The 23057-nt window shown below is 40.4% G+C and overlaps 1 protein-coding gene across 1 annotated transcript in view; it reads right to left on the bottom strand.

Annotated features, from left to right (window-relative positions):
• Col4a3 (collagen, type IV, alpha 3 (Goodpasture antigen)) overlaps positions 1 to 23057 on the bottom strand; it is a 143463-nt gene that overhangs the window by 119401 nt on the left and 1005 nt on the right. The gene's annotated exons all lie outside the window — the stretch shown is intronic.

The raw sequence follows: 23057 nt of genomic DNA, 5'->3' as shown, positions 1-23057 counted from the left end.
CAAGTAAAACTGAGGTGGTGCTATTACTAAGAAAAAAAATAGAAGATGTCCATAGCATTGTTTTTCCTGGTAACTCTAGTTTTTATCTCTTGTCTGACTGGCCTTGGATATAGTAGTATGTGTTTTGAAGTCCTTCTGGCTAAGTTTGGTAGCCACCCAATTGGGATCCATATTCTACTTGTGTGATCCAAACTCTTAGTTTAGTGTAGAAGTCTAATTCAAAGGCAGTTCCAGCGAGGCCTCTGATTTAGGCATCCTGCTTTTTCCACTCACTGCCTGTTCCTTCTTGGTTTTCCATGTTTGTTCCAACTTTACACGAACCCTTGGGACTTTCAGATAGTCTTGGACCACCATATTATTTTTAGATAAGCAGAATATATTTGCTGTGTACAACATAAGGTCTTCAAACATATACACAGTATGTAATGGCTTCATCAGTTTAACACATGTGTTATCTTACATAATTTGTCATTTTGTTATGAGTATCCATAACATCTATCCTCTTTGCTACTTTTCAAGAATACGATATTGCATTACCTAGCTTTCCTCTCAGTGTGATAGAACACTTAACATAAACAACTGAAGGAGAAGAGGGATTTATTTTGGCTCCTGGCTTAAGTCCCTCTTTTTAGGTAGGGTTTGGTGGAGCAGAGCAGCCGACAGCATGAAAGACAGAAGTAGAGAGATGGGATTCCGGAAGAAGGAGCCAGGACAAGACACAGCCGCAAGGAAATGTCTGCAGTGCCTTGCTTCTTCTAAGTAGGCTCAACTTTCTACTTTCCACTGTCTCCCAACAATTTCATTACATTGTCAGTTCAAATGAATAGAGTTGATTAAGTCAGATCCCTCAGGATCTAAGCAATCTAAAAGCTCATGGCTAAAACCAAGCCCCTATTACAGGATATGTTGAGGGATACTTAATATACAAATCATAATGAGCATGTTGCTATTAACTCTAGTCACCATGCTGTATAAATCCTGGGCTTCTATTTCCTGAGAAAAATTTTCCAGAGTTAGCCTATTTGACTGCTTTTACCCAAAGCCTTATTTAAAGAAGGACAATTTGAGATTTATGTCCATATAGTTCCAAATATTTTAAAATGACAGAACAAACAAGCAAATGGTTCTTTTATTTCCTTTGGCAATGCACAACCCTTAAGAATCTGTTTACTCAGGGGCTGGGAAGGTGGCTCAGTGGTAGAGCGCTTGCCTTGCATGCATGAGGTCCTGGGTTTGATTCCTTAGCACTACATAAGCAAAAAGTAAAATTCCAGAAGTGGTGTTGTGGCTCAAGTGGTAGAGCTGAACTGCTGAGGGACAGTGCCCAGGCCCAGAGTTCAGACCCCACGACCAGACCCCCCCCACCAAAAAAAAATGAATCTGTTTACTCAGAAATCATTTCACCTGTGTTTCAAAGTTAAGCTTTTCCATAAATTCAACGTCAGTGCACACAATGTCCTGTGGAACAATTAACATACAAATTATCAGTAAATTAATTAACTCTGAGCTGGCTGTTGTGGCTTAAGCCTGTAATCCAAAGCTACTTGGGAGGTGGAAGCAAGAAATTCTCAATACTTTATCTGAATTAAGGCTGGTGCAGAGGCCATGCCTGCCTGTCACCCCAGTGCCTGGGGGAAACACACATCAGCCTGGGAATAAAGTAAGGCCATCACTCAAAAATAAAGCAAAAAGGGCCTGAAGTGTGGTTTAAGTGGTAGAGCACCTACCAAGCATGAAGCATGAGGTCCTGAGTTCAATCACACACACACACTCACACACACACACCATTTGGAATCTCATTTTAAAAAAATGAGTAGTTCAACTGCTTTCTCAGTACTTGCAGCCCACAGTAGAAATTAAATACCTCATTATTGCTTGTATCTTTTAATAAGGTGATTTCCAAATAAACTGAAAGATTTTGGACTACTGGCTCTAGTAGGTAAAACTGCACGAAGATGGTAAAATATTGTCAAATAGCATTCCCCACCACCAGGAACATTTACTGAGCTCCCAGCCTGCATTTCCGCATCATGACAATCCCATAGGTGGGGACTGTTACCGTGCTCTATAGATAAAGGAACCAGAGCTCAGCAGCATGGCCAAGACTGCACAGCTGTCTGTGGCATACATTATATAATGATGAGCTTTCTATGTCAAGTTTGGCTTTGTAAGAAAGTTTTGCATGAGAAAGGGGTTGTTTTATCAAAATGATGATAAATGGTAACTTTGGTGTACGTATGTGTACAATTGGAATTAACCATCATTGTGTGTGTGTGTGTGTGTGTGTGTGTGTGTGTGTGTACCAGTAGTAGGATTTGAACTCCAGGGTCTGGGGCTCTTCCTTCACTTTTTTCCTTATGCTGGCACTCTACCACTTGAGTTCTATCACTACTTCTGGCTCTTTGGTGACTAATTGGATATAAGAGTATCACAGACTTTCTTACCTGGGCTGGTTTCAAACTGACCCTCAGATCTCACTTCCTGGGTAGCTAGGATTATGGGCACAAGCCACCAGATCCTAGTCACCACTACTCTAAAAAAATTATAATGCACAGCTGTCCAGACCTTCTCCAGAATGTATTAGAGTGAGTATTGAGGGTGTGGGTTATTTGTATGGTAGTTCTGATAAACAGCATCATCTTGGATTTCAGAAATGAAAAAGCATATTGAATAAACAGAGAAATGAGAGTCTACATATTTTAAACAGAATCCACTCTATTTAGACCAATTCAGTGATGTATCCACTTAAGAAAGCACAGCAAAAAAAAAAAAGGTTGTGGTTTCACATGTAGAAACAGTTTAGACTTCAGAGCAACTGCTCTGCCACTTTCTGAAGGTGAACTTTGTTGAAACAGATTCCCAAGTAAATCATTTATAGTATGTTAGTTAGTAAATATCAGAGAAATTGGTATAGGTCTTGTGTTTTTATGCCAAAAAGAATGTTAAACACATTGCAAATATTAACCCCCTTGAATTCTATCTGAAGTAGCTGGAGGACCTGATGCAGACTGTGTTTCAATAGGGACAAATCCAAATTTCCCATGCTTCTCCCCATTACAGAAGCAAAGATGTTAAACTCTTTTCTATTTTAAACCTGATTTGTTGTTGATTTATTCTGCACTGTTCTTCCTTCTGAGATTATAATCCAATGATTCGATAATCGACTTCTGATTACAATGTGCTTTCATGATTATCATCTTACTGATCAACTTGGTATTGGGAAGTCAGTTTAGTTTTAATGGTTAAGCCAGATCAACCTTCAATGCATCTAGAAAAATGTCTAATGGGTTTTGTGTTCAACTCTTCCTTACAGGGATTTTTTTAAAGCAAGATGAATAAATGGTTTAAAAAAAGAGAGAAAATGTTTTGTGACACATGGAAAATTTGCTAATAATCGTTGAAATAACTTGAACCAATCCAGATGTCCTATGGTGATGGTAAGTGGAGATCTCTGACTTCCTCCTGAATTCATGGCTGTCATGAATAGGGGAGACACACTTTGAATTTGTGACCGAATTGAAATAAGAATCTTTGTATCTATCAGACTCTTGGGTCACTTCAATCTCCTAACTAATAAGGAGCCTAACTAGTAAAAATTTGTCTTTGATCAGAGGGCTTTATTATGTGCTTCCTCATAAGATCTGTGTTCTGAGGAAACACTGACTCCACCCAAGGTCTTCATTAGGTTTGTTTGGGGTCAGAACTAAAACAAGTGCAATGGGGTATAGGCAGACTATTCTGGAAGAAAGACTGGATAATTTGCTTATTGGAGGGAAAATTTTTAACTTTCAAGACTCATCTTCTAGAAAATCTCATTTTCAATTAAATAAGAAATAGAAAAGTGAGAGGATACAGTCAAAAATTCAATGCAGATCCTACAAAATTAAGAAAAGTGAGGGAAGGAGTGAGGTGGGAGAGATGGGAGAGAATGATGAATGGGGTGACATTGATCAGGATTCATTGTGTTCATAAGCTGCTTTCAAATGGAAACCCTTTGTACAACTAAAGATAATAAAGATTCATTTATTTATTTATTTATTTATTGTGAAAATACTGTACAGAGGGGTTACAATTATATGGGCAAGGTAATGAGTACATTTCCTATTAAGCATTGTTGCCTCCTCCTTTTTTCCCCTCCCATCCCTTCCCATCTCCCCTGCCCCCCCCTGCACACCTCTCCCCCCCACACCCACACCCCTCCCCCACCCCTGGGCCAAAGTTGTAAACATAACGACGTGTACATCTCATTGTTGCAATGGGTCCACCTGTATCCCTATTTAAACAATTTGTTTTTTCCGTTCCCCTCCACAAATTATAACAACATCATTTACAGTGAAAACAGGGGTTATACTGTGGGGGGAGGGACATACAAAGCAACAAAGAAATCATCTTGTAAATATGTTAGAAACAATTGCAAGAAATCAAAACCATTTGAGTCCTTATCTTGGGGTTCATTTAGCCTAAGATCAATTTATACCGTTTCTGCTTGTCTCAGACATATACTAGTTATTGCAAATAAGGGAAACCATGGGACCTATGTTTCTTTGGGCCTGGCTTACTTCACTTAATATAAACAATTTATTTTTTAAAAAGAACTGGAAATAGAGAAGCTATAAACTATTAATTGGGTAATTTCAATTTAGTTCTGCTTATCAGTATTAAAACTGCATCTATTATTTGACTGTTCCATGCAAAAGGGTATACCAGAAGCTCTAATTAATAATCCTATGATGATGGCACCCTAGGAATAAAATGCTATATGCTGGGTGATTGAATTTTTATACAAACACATACCTACCAAATATTAAAATTGGTCAATCTTAGGTTCTTAGTTTTGGCATGATTTTTGTTTTAGTTTGTTTTGGTGTTGCATCTATGTAAATGATGTGTATTACACTGATAGTTAAGAAAAAATGCCAAAGTGAAGATGGGATATTTGTGACAGTCTGATAATTAGCTCCACTGGCTTTCTTTGGAAACTCCCTAAGAACCCATACTTTCCTGAAGGATATTTCAAGGGCTACACCTAGCACAATGCTCAGTAAGGAGCCGCAAAATGAATTTACTCTACCGCTTCTCTGGAAGCCAGTTATAAATAAGTGGAGTTTGAGGATGGCTGTCAACCGATTCCATGGCTTCTCTTTCAAATACATGTCAGAGTGCCCTGTAGTTTAAAGATAAGAGAGGAGCAACCCATTCCCATTAAATGTTACCCACGAACAGTGCTCTAATTAGCAAGTATTTTAGTTGAGGTATTTGATAAAAAGCCCATAAAAATGATGGAATCACCCAGCCTAACTTTAGCATCTGTGTTTACCTGGGATGGTCTTAAAGATTCCTCTTCTTCTTCTTTTCCCAGGGGGACAGAGCTAAGGGAGGATGTCTTTTCTGCTGATCTTTTTGAATCAGGTTATTAGAAAATACCAGCAGTAAAGAATGCACTGGATAATATTTTTAAAACCAAGAAACTCCTTAATACATTCCAGGAAGTCCTAGGTCACCAAATAACAGGAAAATTACAGGGGTAAAGAAGCAACATGCTTGAACCATTGCTTTCCTGATATTGAAACTCATTCCTGTCTCAGTAATACTTGGCATCTGTGGAATGCTTGCCTGTGTGTGCTGTGTGTTCAGTTGTATTATTTCTGGAGATAAAGGGGGGCAGGTTTTATTGGCCCTGTTTTATGACTGAGGAAATGGAAAGATTTAGAGTTTCAGTGACTTGCCCCAAACCATCAGAACAATGCCCTGGAACACAATGAAGGGCTCTTCCAGAGACCCCGTGCTCTCCTCGGATGCCCTTGCCTGCCTGCCTGCCTGCCTGCACGGCTGGCTGCCCTTCTGGGTCTGGGGCTGGAGCTTGCTCAGGTCACATGGCCTCTGAGGGGTCGGAGCATCGAGGTCACAGTGAGTGGAAACTCTGAGCAGCTCTGTGGTTTGCACCCCTAGGCGTATGCAGTACCCCATAAATCTACCTGTGGCTCTCCTCCCGCCTTCCCTGGCCGCAATGATGGGGTGCTGGCACCGGTGTGGGCTGCGTGGTCTGGCGTCCGATGAGTGGCAACCTTATCTCCCGAGCCTTCAGCTGGAGCGTTGTTGGTCTTGGTTTTAATCACTTTTTGGAAAGGGTTGTGGAATCTGCTTTTGCCTTGGGATGGGAAAAAGCGAAGAGCCCAGTCCGTGCGGGATAAGCTGTGTCGGCAGCTGCCCAGGTTGGAAGCAGGTACCAGGGCTCCCATAACTCACCGTGTTCTGGTCTGAACTCACTGCCCATATTTCAAAAGATAGCTGAAGATAAAGCCTGCCTTGAAGGCAGTGGAATCTTCCTACTTTCTGGCTCATTTGCACTTTCAACCTGGCTGGCTAGAATGCCAGTTCCCAGCTCTGTATACTTACTGATCTTTCCTTTGTTTCTTCTGTTCTCCTCTACTCGAAATTTGCTATTTCACGTGTATAGTCAGGTAAGGGGTATCATTTACAGTCTGTAGGGTTCTCTAGGCCTCTCTCCTAGGTACTGAGGTGCAGGTGCATGCAGCCTGTGGGAAAAATTGTGTTTTTTAAAATCTACCTTTGCTCTCACCGGGCTGCCCTGAATCCAACACGTAGATGTGGAAAGTATTTGAATAGTGGAAGTCAGGAATGGAGCACTCAGTATTTCAGCTGAGAAGTGAAGTTCCATTCCTATGCAAAAGGATTAAAGCATTCAGTAATTGCTGTCATTTGAGTTTTATGGCTTCATAAACTCTTGGTTGGACCCCATGGATGCTCACTGAAGATGAGTGATGCTAGGTACTACAATCAGGGAAGTAAAGCAGACCCCACACCTGTCCTCTGGAGGTAGATAGAACCCACAGCAAGGACATAGGTAAATTATTTTTAGGTTGCCGAGGAAAATCTTTTAGTACCTAAAAGCAATTAATTGATATATTTGATAGTTAAAAGGTTACAGTATCAGGAGTCACTCACCCTGGCTAGCTATTGAATTTTTAAAACCAAGTTGATTTTATGTCTTCCTTAGCCTTTGAATGATGAGCTCAATGGCACCTGACATTCCTTCAATTATCTAAGAAGTTTTTGTTAGGATAGGGTCCTAGCGAATATTTCTAGCTATTGCAGCTCCCAATTGTGGATTTACTTTCTCCATTAACTGGATGTTCTTGGATCAAACCTTCTTATCTGTAAACCAAGCGTGATTGGCCTTTGATCAGATTTATATGGTTTACTTTGCCATTCTCACTCTCAGAGATGATGAAACTCAGTTATTTCATAAGTGTCTGCATATAGTCAGTAACATGGGATTTCAGTAAAGATTTATATCCAAAGAGTTCAATTTTAATATTGTTTAAAATAGAAATAGAATCTCCTGAGTGAAAACAGTATTCAGTAAAGTCCTCTGTGGACAGAGGACCATAAAGTCTTCTGTGGACCTTTGACAATTATATATATATATATATATATATATATATATATATATATGTTCGTTTGTTTTTGTTTTTTTGGTAGGTCATGGGCCTGGGCACTGTCCCTTAGCTCTTCAGCTCAAGGCTAGCGCTCTACCACTTGAGCCACAGCACCACTTCCAGCTTTTTCTGCTTATGTGGTGCTGAGGAATTGAACCCAGGGCTTCATGCATGCAAGGCAAGCACTCTACCATTGAGCCACCTTCCTAGCCCTGACAATTATATTTTTGATAAGCAGATACTCAAAAAAAGTCACAGTTTATAGTTAATTGAAAACGGTGGAGACCAAAATGCTAGCAGGAGTCATTTTGGATAATATGATTATAATTTTTATTTTTAGTCCCACTTTTTAAAAAGCCAAACATGCAAACTCTTTTGTTTTCCCAAGATTACATATAAACAGCATAAAATGACCCTATCATTCCAGTCAAAGAAAGAAAATAAATATCCTGCCTTGTTGCTTTGGACCTTCTTTAGACACTTTGTCCGTTGAGAGGAAGGGGGACACTTAAGAGATTTCTCATCTTCCTTCTTGTGGAACTTTTTCCAGAGGAGAGGAAGTTCATGTTACAACAAAAATATCCTGATGAGAAAAAGCCCCAGTGACCTGATGTTTTGTCTACATAACAGCAAATCTCCCAATGTTTCCAAATACACTTGAACTCATTTTCAAACACTGGGATCGCTTCTCCAAGACACCAACCTAGAGAGACAACCTAATTAACAAACATAGCCATTTAAGATTAAATAATAGAAAAGCTTTAATCTACCCCAAAGATAAAAGTATTTTTGAATGGGTATATTGTGTGTAAGTATAAATGTATGCGTGTACCGAGAATGGGACCCATGGGCTCCAATAGCAGGCAAAAGCTCTACTTCTGAGCTATTTCCCCAATTCCATGCTTATATTTTATTTTATTTTGCCAGTCCTGGGGCTTGAACTCAGTGCCTGGGCACTGTCCCTGAGCTTCTCTGGTTCAAGGCTAGCATTCTACCACTTGAGCCACAGCACTACTTCTGGCCTTTCCTGTGTATGTGGTTCTGAGGAATAGAACCCAGGGCTTCATGCATGCTAGGCAAGCACTCTACCACTAAGCCACATTTCCAGCCCTTCCATGCCTGTATTTTAAATAGGCATTTTTTCATTTTGATGACCAACACAAAAATGCTGAGGATTTAAACTGTTTAAATGCATGAGTGTATACACCCATAACACATGCAAACACATACTGCATACCCGGAGATATGGATAGTTCATCTGTTTTAACTCTTTCTTGTATGGATCTGATTATTTCACATTAGTTGCACTGAATTAATTAGCAGGGATAGGTGGAGGTAGGCTGATCCAGAAGAGAGGCATTCTCCTCCCGCTCTCTCTTTATGAGGAGCCCCTCCCCTCCGCCCAGCTCCTTTAGCTGCCTTTCACAGGTCCCTGCTTTGGAGGCCTCTCTGGCTAGAGCATCCATGAGCTCTTTGGCCTCTCTCCAGCGTTCTTGCACTGGGCTTTCCAGACACATTCAATGAGTCAAGCCCATTGCAATAGGAGCGAGCAGAGAATGACAGACACTTGCCAACAGCATTTCCATCACACTGCTCTGTAGGTGGACTCATCCCCAAAGCCTTGCATGGTCTCTCTTTTGTGAAAATGTGAAGTAACTCAGTGTAAGCATTCAAATCACACCACAATCAGCCAGGTAGAGCCTGCTGGACTTAGTCCCCCATATTATGACTTGTATATCATTTGTCACCCAGAGCTCGAGTTAAGGGTTTAATCTCCTAAGTCTTCTGTTAACAGTATTAAGGGCAGAAACAATCAGACCATGGTGTTTAGAGGGGAGGCCGTGGCCAATGATAAGATCAGGCCCTGGGTGGCTGAGGGAGAGATCCCATCCTGAGCAGCACTCATGAACTCCCTGTCTTGCCTGTGTCCTGCTGTTCTGACTCGAATCCTCTAGAACTGTGAGCTAACATAAACCACTTTTCTTTATAACCCAGCCTGCTGCAGGTATTTCCTCTACCACTTAAGCCACAGTGACACTTCCGGTTTTCTGGTGGTTTACTGGAGATAAGAGTCTCATGGACTTTCATGCTGGGGCTGGCTTTGAACCGCGATCCTCAGATCTCAGCCTCCTGAGTAGCTAGGATGACAGGCGTGAGCCACCAGCGTCTGGCGTCTTTCAGTTTGTTTTGTTTTTTATTTGCTCAAGGCCAGTGCTCTACCACTTGAGCTACGGCTTTACTTCTGGCTGGGCTGACATCCGATCTCAGTGTCCTGAGTAGCTAGGATTACAAGAGTGAGATACGGGCACCTGGCTTTAATTTTTAAAGTATTATTGGTTTTGATTTCATTAATTGACAACCCAGGAGTGATAAAAATCACAAGTATCTTGTCTCTAAGTCTCTTTGAGAGGCTCTGGTCTGGACCACATCCTTCCATACTATGCAAGGTAGATTCTACGACCTGCCTCAGCCTGCGTGTCTGCTCTTCAGAAAGACCTCTGTTCACCTCTTCCTCTGGTAGGATCCCCTCTCCAGCACTACAGCCATCTCCTCCCAGGAGCCCCTCCTCCTGAGGTGTGCATTGATCTATCTCTTGAGCTTCCATCTATCTCTACCCAGCTCTATCACAGCCAAAGATTCCGACCAGATTCACCAAAGCATCCATCACGGACCGAGATTCAGATTCTTGTTCACCAAAGCATCCCCTAACCTAAGCTCAGGACCTAGGTTTTCTATGCTCTCTTTCTTCTAGATAATAACAATCCATAACAAATAGTAGCTAGAATATAAAAGCTATTTTCTCTGTGCTGACAGCAATGTTGAGCACATCATCTGCTATAGATATATTGTTATCATTGTCAAATAAGAAAGGCAGGGACCTATTACTAATTTATCCGGGAAAATACTCAATTTGTTATGCAAGTAGATGCCAGTGATACTATGTGTAATAGTTCAACATGAGTAGCAAGATATGAAATGCAGGTTTTGATATATTTTCCTTTTTCCTCATCCTTTTTTCCCCCAAGTGGTTGCTGTTTTAAATTCTACATATGCTTCACTTATTCATAGTCTGATAAGAAGGTCATGATGGTTACATATGTATAAATGATCATTTGTCTAGCTTTAAATGCTGCAACCAGCTTAATTTTCTAGAGAAAAAAATTGCAGAGATATTTAGGCACAACTCATCCTAATTAATTTTCATGCGTTAAAAGTTATTATTTTGGCAAGTATGTATTTCTTTACCCACAGGTGTGACCTATGAACTGTGACTTCTATCCCCCAACTCTGTCCTGGATGGCATTTACACAGAGCCATGTAGCATAATATTACAGATGATATATATATATATATATATATATATATATATACATATATAAATTAATATGACCTGTCTTTAAAACTTTTTTAATGTAGTTACAAGAAAATTTAAAATTACATTTTTGGTTTATAGTGATGACTTACATTTTATTCTATTGTGTAACATAGACACAGATGTTTATGCATCTGAAGTTTGAAGAGTGTTTAAAGTGGAAAATTATAGAGCCAATATAATTTAATTTGGTCTTTGCTAAAAGGAGTATGTGAAGCCAAACCTCTTAATTAGCAGTCGCAGGAAGAACTCCAGGAAGTGATGGAAAGACTGACCTGACTGCTTTCAGAAGACAATAGCCAGCTATTACATCTCCTGAAATAAACTCAGAGCTTGGTGCATTATGCTTTATACAAGATTGGTACTTACTTTATTACAAAATAAAGGAAAGCCACTGTCAAGAAGAGTTTCCTGATATATTGAGTGAGCCAGTGGTGCACGCCTGTAATCCTAGTTACTCAGGAGGCTCAGATCTGAGGAATGAGATTCAAGCCACCCCAGGCAGGAAAGTCATGAGATTCTTTTTTTTTTTCTTCAGGAATATAGTGCTTTACTATTTACAGATCTTGCACATACATTCTCATCTGACCCTCACAACAACCCTGTCAGGTAGGCAGTACAGATAGTCTTTCTCACCTAACAGTTAAGGAAAGTAAATCTGAGTGGCTAACCAATGTGCCCAAGGTTAGAAACTAATTTGTATTAAGTATCAGTCTGTGGCCTAAAATTTCAATACCCAATCTCCTCATTCTTGCTCTACCTACTTCACAGGGATAATGAAGATAAAATGAATTGAAGGCTAGAAAAATACTTTGAGAGAGGAAAAAACCACTACAGAATTAAATTCACAAACTATAATTTTCCATCATATATGGCTCATTTCCCTTTCCATCCCAGCTTGTGCCGGGGCCCACAATTATATTAACTTCACTTTGTGCTCAACTTAGCAGTTAGGTAAGGCAGCATATCATTGTGATCCTGTTTAGAGTTATGTAAACTGCAATCGTGGTAACTGCATTATTAAGCAAACCTAAAACAAGGCTAATATACAGCTAGGACTCACTAAAACACAGAGCAAAGGCAACATATGTGACAGGGCATGATTGCATAGAAGGGAAACATGTTGTCAAAGTTCACACTGACACATACAGTTCTCTAAGAATGATGCTGCTGGTTGTGGTTTAGCCAAGGAATTTTAGCACAGAGTTGTATTTCTTGGTTTGGTTCAGGATATGAGCATAGATACAGTCATTCTTTACAATGTTGATGACAGTAGTTATATTCCTTTAGGCAGCTGGAAAGATGTGTGACATAAGATGTTTTTGCATGAGTTTCTAGGAGTCTTCTGCTGTTTATATAAGTCATGAGATTCTTATCTCCAATTAACTACCCCAAAGCCAGAAGTGGTACTGTAGCTCAAGTGGTACTTCTTCTTTAAGCAAAAAAGCTCAGGGACAGTGTTCAGGCTCTGAGTTCAAGTCCTAGGACTGGCACACATGAAAAAAATTGGGAATCCTTTAATCAATAGTTCCTAATCCCTATTGATGGGCAACATTGTAAATTTTCTTTTCTTTTTTTTTTTGGTTGGTCATGGGGCTTGAACTCTGGGCTTGAGCACTATCCCTGCGCTCTTCTGCTCAAGGCAAGTGCCACTTCTGGTTTTCTAGTGGATTATTGGAGATAAAAGTCTCAAGGACTTTCCTGCCCAGGCTGGAACCTGATCTTCAGATCTCTGAACTGTGATCTTCAGATCTTAGCCTCCTGAGTAGCTAGGATTATAGGTGTGAGCCACCAGTGCCAGGCAACACTGTAAATTATACAAACAGCATTGGATCTAAAGTTATAAACCGTAAATCAGAAGAAGTTAACTTTACCTGCCAGGTGTCTACTGCTTCCATTGATAACTTTTGCTTAGGAGGCTGTAAGACACTCTGTGCATCAGAAAACCTGGGATGGGGGCATAATGTTACGAACAATGTTTGTATCTCATCAACATTTGTTTGTTGAAGCCCTGAGTCCAGATCTGGTGGTATTTGGAGATGGGGCCTTTGAAGGGGGTTAAGGTTAGATGAGATTGGGCTGGCAAAATCCTATTGCTCCTATGAGAAAAGACCAGAGAGCCAGCTTTTCCCACTACCCTGTGAGGATAGAGTGAAGAGTTGGCGGTCTGTAAGCCAGGAGGAGCACAACCAACCATTGCAATTCAGACCTTGAACTTCTAAGCTTCTGGAGCTATAACAAATAGTGTCTATGGAAGAGATTTGCACCTATGGTGTTTTGTTACAGTAGCCCATACTGACTGAGATAAACACCAACAGGTTAGTTCTGCAAAACATGGCAAATGCAGAATGGTCTCTGTCACTACACACACGTGTTATCTACGACCTCAAGTTTCTTACTTAGGGATGTTGGCAAGCATGTGACCATAGAATGCACTATGCCAAATGGATTCCACAGGTGCCCACTGGCATTTAGACATGGAGAGAGGTATTCATTCCTCTATGCTATTTCAAAATCCTGCATAACCCTCTTGGCTTCTAGAGATGCAAACAACTCAGGGTTTAGTAACTGCTCAAGGTCACTGTGGAATGGCTGATCTGGAAAAGGCCGGTTTTATTAAGAAGATGAGGTAACCCTGGTTTCCTTCTTCCCTCAAACTGAAAACAAGAGGTGAAATGAATGACCTATGGTAAAAATTTGTTATGATTAAAAAGTCTAGGCTGAGACCTGATATAAACTTTGTGGACCAAAGCATGCGGTGCACTTCATGTTTTTTTTTTCTTCTTTTTAACTCATCTTGGAAAATCTTTTTACTCCATAATGAATGGCTGCTTCTTGGCTGGAGGCCATGGTACAAGTATGGTCAACGCCACACAGATGAAAGAATGCAGGACTTTATCAGACTAGACAGCTCTGCAGTCTGACTAAAACACGGACAGGTTTCAGGGTTCAATCTGCTGCAATATTTAACAAAGTAATCTTGTGTAGAATTAATATCAGGCAGTTTATATAGTTCTTAGAGAAATATAATAGAAACTATAGGAGATACATCAAGCCAAACTGCATTTAATTCATAGTTTTTTTCAAAGATAACACATGAAAACAAATGAACTGCATTCTCTCCCTCTCTCCCTTTCTTTCTCCCTCCCTCCCTACCCCCCTCTCTCTCATCCATGCTTGGGCCTGAACTCGAGTCCTGAGTGCTATCCCTGAGTTTTATTGATCAAAGCTGGTTCTCTACCACTTGAATCAAAGCTCTATTTCTCTCTCTCCTCTCTCTCTCCCTCCCTCCTTCTCTCTCTCTGTGTGTGTGTGTGTGTATGTGTGTGTGTGTGTGTGTGTGTGTGTGTGTGTGTGATATTAATTGGAACTAAGAGTCTCCAGGACTTTCCTGCCTGGGCTGGCTTCAAATCAAGATCCTCAGATCTCAGCCTCCTCAGTAGCTAAATTGACAGGCATGAGCCACCAGCACCTAGGCTGGCATGCTCAAAAGGCTTGACCTACACAAAAATCTTTCTTATCACAATGTAATTGCTACTTCAATTAAGTAGCAGATAAGATAATCAGAAAAATCTTTACATATTTGGAAATTAAGACATAAACATCCAATAATCTATGTGACAAAGAAGCCTCCTAGCCCATCAAGAATATCAAATATTTAAAAACTAGAGAAATAAGAACACTAGAACATCATGAGATATTAAAACCCATATAAATAAGGCTATGTATGGCAATGTTAGTTATAACAGACTTAAAGTCACTTAGCTACAGAATGGATAAGAAGCACTATTTCTATTCATACACCAGAATACTACACAGCAGTGTAGTACTGGAAGTACTACAGTACTAGCAGTATACCACTAGAAGATTAGTCTCACAATGAGTATGTTTTAAGAAATGGTATTATGGGCAATTAACAATTATCTTAAGTCATTCAGGGATAGTTAGTGTTTTTAAAAATATATTAATTTTTTTGTGAATATATGGTCTGGAGTTTGAACTCAGGGCCTTCACTTGCTAAGCAAGTACTCTACTGCTTGAGCCATGCTTCCAGCCTCTTTTTTGCTTATTTTTGAGACAGGTATGACTATGCAATCCAAGCTGGCCTTGAACTTGTGATCATCTTGTCTCATTTTCCTGAGTTTTGTGTCAACCCAACTGGCTAAAAATATATTAACTTATCACATCAACTGACTAAAGATAATATCATTTTCTTCAAATATGTACAAATAAATAAATGATCACTTCATTCAATAAAACAGACAGATTAAGGAGTTAAGGGAATGTTTTACCTGCTAATGAGACTATTAAAACTATTTAAAGCAATAATTATACTTATTAAATGTAAAAGGCATTCTCTTTAGTGGTAGTGAAGCAAATGTATCAGTTACTAGTGCTTTTAGTTATCATCGTACCACAAATGGTGGCTAGCGCAGGTATTCAGGAAAAAAGGACAGTGAAAAGATTAGAAAGAAAGAAAAAAGTACTAGGTCCTGATAGCTTTATACCTATAATCCTAGCTACTCAGGAGGCTGAGATCTGAGGATCACAGTTCATAGCCAGCCCATGTAGGAAAGTCCATGAGACTCTTGTCTCCAATTAACCAGCAAAAAGCCAGAAATGGAGATGTGATTCAACTGATAGAGCATTAGACCCTGACTCTAAGCCCCAGTACTGACATACACACAAAAGTAGGGGAGAGGGGTAATTAATCCCTTACAATATACCAGTGTGATGGTTATAGTTCATGTTGGTTGTCAACTTGACTGGAAATGAATAAAGTTACACTTCTGGATGTGTCTGCAAAAGAGTAAGTGGAGGAGACAGGCCCTGAATGTGTGTGTTACCACCTGACAGGCCCAGTACCATAGTAAGTGAGGGAAGGGAGAACACAGGCAGGCCTTCTCTCTTTCTCTCCACTTGCCAGCCATATGAGCCTCTGCCACAGCCATGTGTGTTTCCTGACTACAAGCCCAGAATAAGTGGAGCCCAGGACTGTGGACTGAAACCTCAGAAATGGTGAGCCCAAATCCATCTTTCTTCCCTTTACACTGATTTTCTCATAATAACCATGTGAAATGGGTAGCCTAGAAGTAGGGGCGTTGTAGTGACCACCTGACACATGGTTTCAAAGTCTTTAGAGTTGGTTTGAGGGAGGGAATTTGGAAGAATTTGGAGGTTCAGGTTGTAGAAAGGCAAGGAGATGCATGGACAATTCTGGGGTGCTCAGAAGGACAGTATTGATGGGACTATGGACAGTGAAGATTGTGCTCACAGAGTTTAGTGAGAGCAAGGACTCCACTGGCAGCTGGACCACAGACATTTTGTCCATGTCCAGAGGGAACACTGAGCTTAAAAGTGATGGCTGAGGGATGTGGCATGGTTATTGCTAGCTGCTTCTTGGCAGGTTTACAGTGACAATCAGGAGCAAAAGAGAACAGAATGCAAAGCAAGCAAACAAGCAAACCTCCTCCAGTTTGGTCAGAAAAGTTAGTGTAATGTTAAAGCAAAAGAAGGCAAGGTCTCTAATGAAATTAACACCATTAAAAACAAGCCTTTTTTTGTATTAGGACAATAGGACAAAAAAATAATTGAGGGTATCACAAAAATTGGCCACATCCTACCTACCACTGGCTCAACAGTATAAAAGAGTTAAGTCATTGGAAAGACTTTTCCTTGAGGAGAAACAGTTCTTCTAGGGCATGTTCTAGGAAGTTGTTTACCAAAGATATATTTCATTGTGCTCTATGGATGTAGAGGCTAGGAAGTACCAGTTACACTGGAGCTGGTAGTAGACCTAGGTCTGCTGGGTGAGGCTGGTTTCCTGAGCATGAGAAATGCAAGGGTTATGGGTCATGGAGGCCTCAATCTAGATTGCTCCATTCTTCCCTTCTTCTTTCCTTCCTTCCTTTCGTTTTTGCCAATCATGAGGCTTGAACTCTGGGCCTGGGTGCTGTCCCTGAGCTTTTTCACTCAAGACGAACACTGTTCTACCCCTTAAGTTACAGTTCTGCTTCTGGTTTTCTGGTGCTAAACTGGAGATAAGAATTTCATGAACCTTACTGCCTGGGCTGGCTTCTAACCATGATCCTTAGATCTCAGCTTCCTGAGTAGCTAAGATAATAGGCGTGAGCCACCTGCTTCAACCTAGATTTTAAAGGAATACTTGGGAGGCCTTGTGGAGCATGGTCAGAGGCCCCCCACCCCGGGCTGACCCTGATAAGGTGATGTGTGAAGCTGTAAGAGGGAAGCCTAAGGTCCAATGGAGACCCCAGGAAAGTAGAGTTGCCAGGGACACAGAATGTCTGCAGAGGAAAGCTACAGGCCACCAGGGAAACCAGCCCAAGAAAGACACCGTCTCAACTGCAAGAGGCAAGGCTATGGGGTTGGGTTAGCCAACTCCTGAGGAATTCCCAATCCAGACACCACGTGCTTTAGATGCAGGACAGGGATTTACGGGATTTAATGTTTACTTTGCTGAATTTTGGTCTTGCTGTGATCCAGTTTCAAGTTCTTTATGCCCTCATTATTTCCTATTGTAATGGGAATGCAACTTCCTTTAGATTTTACAGAGTTCACAGCTGAGAGTTCTTGAGTTGCAGAGGAAACTTGGAACTTAGACTTTTGGATAATGTTGCAACTGTTAAGAATAAAAACACCTGCAGGTGGACTGGATGCATTTTGTATTATGATATGGGCATGAGACTGTTGGGACATATGCATGGGTTGTTTTGGTTTAAGAAGGTGCCTTTGGGGTGTCAAGTTAACAAGGAATGGATGTGAGATGGAGATCTTGGAGTTTGTAAGGGTATTTCCAGAGAGGGTTGAATAAGTGGGGAAGGACTCAAGGTTGCCCTATTTCATAGATTGGGAATCTGGAAAAATAAAAGCTGGGGAGCTGTAGGAAGCCATTCACTGCAGGCTTTCTCTCTGTGTGCTTTTGGCCACCATGATGTGAGCTGCTCTGCTCTCCCCCTCTTCCCCCGCTCCGTGATGAACTGAACCTCTGAAACCAAAATATGTAAATTCTCTCTTTAAGGCTTTCACTTGGGTATTTTGCCACAGTGATGACAGTCAGTTAACACAACCAGCTGTGATGTTATCAGAGCTGTATATTCGCTATTAACACAACCAGCTAATATACAAAATCTAAATGCACCTACAAACTATTAAAAATAATCAGAAAATTCAACAGGATTGTTAGACTCAGGATTAACCTTTAAAAGTCAGTTGCTTTTCTATGCAACAGTCATGTATTTCTATTCTGGCAATGAGCAATTAAACTATATACAATGCCATGCCAATTAATACACCCATGGGGATTTTTAATAAAACCTCAGCCAGAGGAGCAAAGAAGAAAGAATAGAAGTGATAACTTTAAAGAAACTAATAGGAATGGGTAACTTCTCTGTGCTTACCTTACCATACATAGGTTTAGAATAAAGAAACTGGTGGAAGGCAGTGTAATATTGATGCAGAGACAGAGAAGTAGGAGGATCAAGGGACTAGAATAGTTACCTATTAGCCCATGCAGGAAGAATGAACACTTGATATTCATGTTTATAACTGCAAAACTGAGGGAAAGATATCTGATAAGACATCTGATAAGATCGGAAAGATATACGATATCTGATAAATGTAATAGAGTGATGGGGCACTTTATTATCTACAGGGAAAAACATAAAAATCCTATCACTCAAGCAGAACATAATTCCAATATAAACAGGAATTCAAACTGTAGAACTTAAACAAAAAAGTAGGAGTGTAGAAAGCAAAGCACTTTCATAATCCTAGGGATAATTTTAAAAAAGAATGTCTTCAGCCAGGTGTTAGAAACAAAAATGTTAAAGAAAAATGAGCCAGATTGAACCACCAATTACTAAACCAAAAGGTAAACCAAAGATTAGAATATACTATTTGCTACACACTAAAATAACGTAAGTTAGATATCCAATATGGGAATAGAATTCATTAATTAAATTAATCAAATTAATTAGAAACAAAAAGGCAAACTTCACAGTAGATAAATAGGTAGAGAGTGGCACATGCAACTTATGCCAAGGGGAATATAAATGGCCAAGGAAGATAAAAACAGTTTCCCAAACTCACTAGTCACAGTCAGATCTCACTTTGTACCCTTCAACACCTAAGTACACTATATATTGCTAAGGATTCAGGAAGTAGGTACATGGCTTTACTGTTGGCACAACCCTACAGAGACCAATGTACCAATTCTTAATGAACTTAAAACATGGTTTTCTCTACAGAGTATTTATGGTTTCAACTTCTAGTGGTCAAAATGGTACATATACAAACATATGCACTGAGACTTTTTAAATAGAAATGAGAAGATAGACCTGGTCTTTATAAACAGATGACAAAATAAACTTTGTATAACTGGGCCTGATACATAGCTCCTACTACAGATAAATCTCATCTATATAGATCAATGTGGATAAAGTCCAAAGATATATATTGAGTTATTAAAAATGAGTTCTAGTAGAAAGTATAATATGAAATACTCCATGACATTTAAAAGATCACAAGACAATATACTTAATTTTATAGGACTATATACATATGTGCATGTGCATACGTGAACACACGCACACAGAATATACATATGACTTTCTGTATTTTTCCTAAATGGAGAAATCTGAGCACCAACAAGCCAAATATTATTACCACATACTGAACCTCAGGGATAATTTGACATCTGTTCTATTATTTTTGTTTGATATATTTTGTAGTATAACTGACTGAAGTTTTTCAATTTAAAAATTAAATCAAAGCCAGGCACTGGTGGCTCATGCTTGTAATTCTAAATACTCAAAGGCTGAGAGTTGAGGATGGTGGTTCAAAGCCAACCTAGGCAGGAAACTCCACAAGACTCCTATCTCCACTAACTACCAAAAACAAAAAGCCAGAAGTAGATCTGTGGCTCAAGCTGTAGAGTATTTGCCTTGAGTACAAAAGCTCAGAAACAGCAGCCAGCCCTGAGTTCAAGCCCCAGGACTGGCAAAAAAGAAAGAGAGAAAGGAAGAAAGAAAGAAAAGAGAAGAGAAGAAAAGAAAAGAAGGAAAGAAAGAAAGAAATCAAATGAGAAAGGACCCTCTAAAAAAGCTCCTAATATTTGAGGCTAACAGTTTTTCCCTGTCTGGAATTTTTTTTTTGGGGGTCCGGTCATGGGGCCTGAACTCTGGGTCTGGGCGCTGTCCCTCAGCTCTTCAGCTCAAGGCTAGAGCTCTACCACCTGAGCCACAGCGCCACTTCCGGCTTTTTGCTTATGTGGTGCTGAGGAATCGAACCCAGGGCCTCAGGCATGCAAGGCAAGCACTCTACCACTGAGCCACCTCCCCAGCCCCCCCCCTCTGGAATTTAAGGGAAAGAGAAGAAGGATAAACCATGATTTCTTTATTGGCTGACCCACCTTATCCACAGATCAAAAAAGGGCTCTCTACTTCCCCATTCCTGGAGCTATAATACAGGGCTTCCCATCTCAAATGGATGAGCTAGGTGAGGAAGAGTAGTAAAACCGGAGGGTACTGGGTGCCCAGGCCTGGGATAGAATGCTGAGCCAAGCAGGGGGGTCTTGACTCTGGTTGCTCCAGGACAAATGGTTGGGATGGACAGTTCCACTCTGTCTAACGGAGTGTGTAGACTCAGGATAGCTGCTCTCTTCCCATTCTGAGAAGCGCTGTGAGAAGATTTCAGAAAGTTATAGCAGAATGCAAGTTCTTAACTCATGCAGCACAGAGATGATCAACCTGAGGGTGCCAAGGTTAAATCAACCTTTCATGCATTGTTTGGCTCACACTATGTTTAGAAGGGGGTATTATTTGTTTGGGATTTTTAGTTGTTGTTGTTAGTTTTTGTAAAATTTTGACTTAGAATTTCTAATAAAAAGGAGATCCTTGAAGAGCTCTAATCCTGAAGGAGTTAGGGCACAATGGAGCCTAAATGGTAGAGAGTCAACAGTTGGATGTCTTCACTGTCTTGCTGAATCCTTCCCTGCTGGCCCCATTTCACAAATGAGGAGACTGAGACCCAAGCAGCTCAGCATTGGAGTTAGTTTGTGGAGAAAGCCATGTTGTCACATGATATCTGATTGTCAGTTTTCAGTAGGGCCTCATTTTTATATCCTGGCTGGTCTGGGCTGCAGTCTTCCTGTTTTGCATCCTCCATATTACTGGGGTGACAGACAAGTGCTACCACACTCATTGTTGGTTGACATGGAGTCTCAACCTTCTTTAAAAAAAATATGGGCTCGCCTAGAATCTCAGGTAGCTAAGACTAAAGTCTTGAGCCACTGCACTGGGTCCTCCATTCCATAGCATATTTTCTATGTACATCAGGTGAAGCTGAAATGATCCTTCCTTTAAAACTTTTAACTAGGACTTGCTTCAATGATAATTAAATGAAAAACAGATGGCTTCATTGTGGTATGAATGAAATAATTTATGATACTAATTATTAGTATTTATTATATAATTATTTATAATACTAACTAAAGCAAGAAGATAGAAAACGTTTACATGCAAAATATAACAATGTCATTGAATATGTGGTCATAGCTGATTCTCACACTCTTTCCTTCTGAGTTAAGAACTCTTTTCCAGCTATACCTGCAACATATACTTGTTCCAGAATTCTTGCTTTTGAGGCTTACTTATTTTTAAATCTGGTAGATAATCCACTCTGATTTAGATGAGTTTTAATTTTCATGCCCAGAAGTACTTAGCCATTTGGGCTAGGCATTTCTAATCTATGAAAAGTACCTTTCTGGTAGAAACAAGTGCATGAAGAAATTAGATGAATTACAAAAAACAATTCTTCAGAATGTGAATCAGTAAGTAACTTAAATGCAGAATGACAGGAGACTGGTCCAATTATCTCTGGCATACTATGCAAAGCTATTCAAGAGAGCAGGAAGAAAGTGAGACAGGTCTTAAATATTGACTCATATAGATCTGTGAGTTGCAAAAATTATATACATATAGTAGGGAATCAAGTTAAACACAAAACCATGTTATTTGTGGGTCCATCTGTGTGTGTGAGTGTGTGTGTATGTGTGTATCCATAGAAATTATCTGGAAAACAGGGAAGTGGCAGGATTGGCTACCTCTGAGAAGACAGAATAATAAGAGAGATATGAGATGGTCAAAGACAGTTTTAGCCAAGTCTTTGATGCCCGTAATGTTTTAACTTAAAATTTCAGTTTAATGGCAAAACTTGAGATGATATGTGATTGTAGGTTCACAAATTCTTTTTAAGATAATGCACAAGCAATTCTGCGATCATTTTCAATTGCAATCTCACTCATAAAATGTGGAACGCTCATGCCTCACCTATCAAATGAAACTTACTCTACTTTGTCATCTCCTCCCCTCTCCCCAAATGACTTTTGAGTGTGAATAAAGCATTGGAGAAGATAAAAGTAAAACGGTGTCCGCCACCCCTGGAAAAGGCGCAACCGTTCTGGGAACACTTGAATGGGAAAGAATAAGAAATCGGATTGGGATGGGGGGGAGGGGGGAGGCTGGGAAGGGATGGGAAGGGTAAACAAAGGAGGAGGCTGCAATGCTTGGTAAGAAATGTACGCATTATCCTGCCCATGCAATTGTAACCCCTCTGTACAGTATGTTCACAAATAAAATAAAATTAAATTAAAAAAAAAAAGAAATCGGGATGGATTAAAACCAAGCCAGGATCACCCCAAGCTCCAAATAGAAATCAAAGCCAAGTGACTTTGCTTCAGTTAACCTGAGAAGAGTTGTAGCTGGTCATTTGATTTGTTCCCCGAGGCCATGTTGCCTTCCCAACACTACCTGGGAACTCCAAGTGTTTTCCTCCCAGCCCTTTAGGCATCTGGTCAACCTAAAGGAAGCGCTCCAGCAACCTGACATGCACTATCCTGTGTTCTATCTCCTTTGTGATTATCCATCAGCCATCGGTCTGTCTATTTGTCTGTCTGTCTTCCCCTTCTATCTCCCCCTACCTCTTTCTGTCACCAGTCTGTCCATCCATTTGTCCATCTGCTAGCTACTTACTGACCCCAGAGAGCTTCTTCTCCCGTTCACCCCTGACTTCGGAGGACCCGGACAAGCCCCCTCTCCTTTCCTCTTCCTCCAGAGGGTTGTATTCCACCTGTTCCCCTGGCCCCCTCGATCGCTGCTTCCCACCCCCTCCCCTCCCCGGCCGCCCGTCCCGGGACGTGCGTGCGT

Source organism: Dipodomys ordii, unplaced genomic scaffold (genome assembly GCF_000151885.1).
Source record: "Dipodomys ordii isolate 6190 unplaced genomic scaffold, Dord_2.0 Scaffold1, whole genome shotgun sequence".
NCBI classification, from domain to species: domain Eukaryota; kingdom Metazoa; phylum Chordata; class Mammalia; order Rodentia; family Heteromyidae; genus Dipodomys; species Dipodomys ordii.
This window is presented reverse-complemented; position numbering and strand designations above follow the sequence as displayed.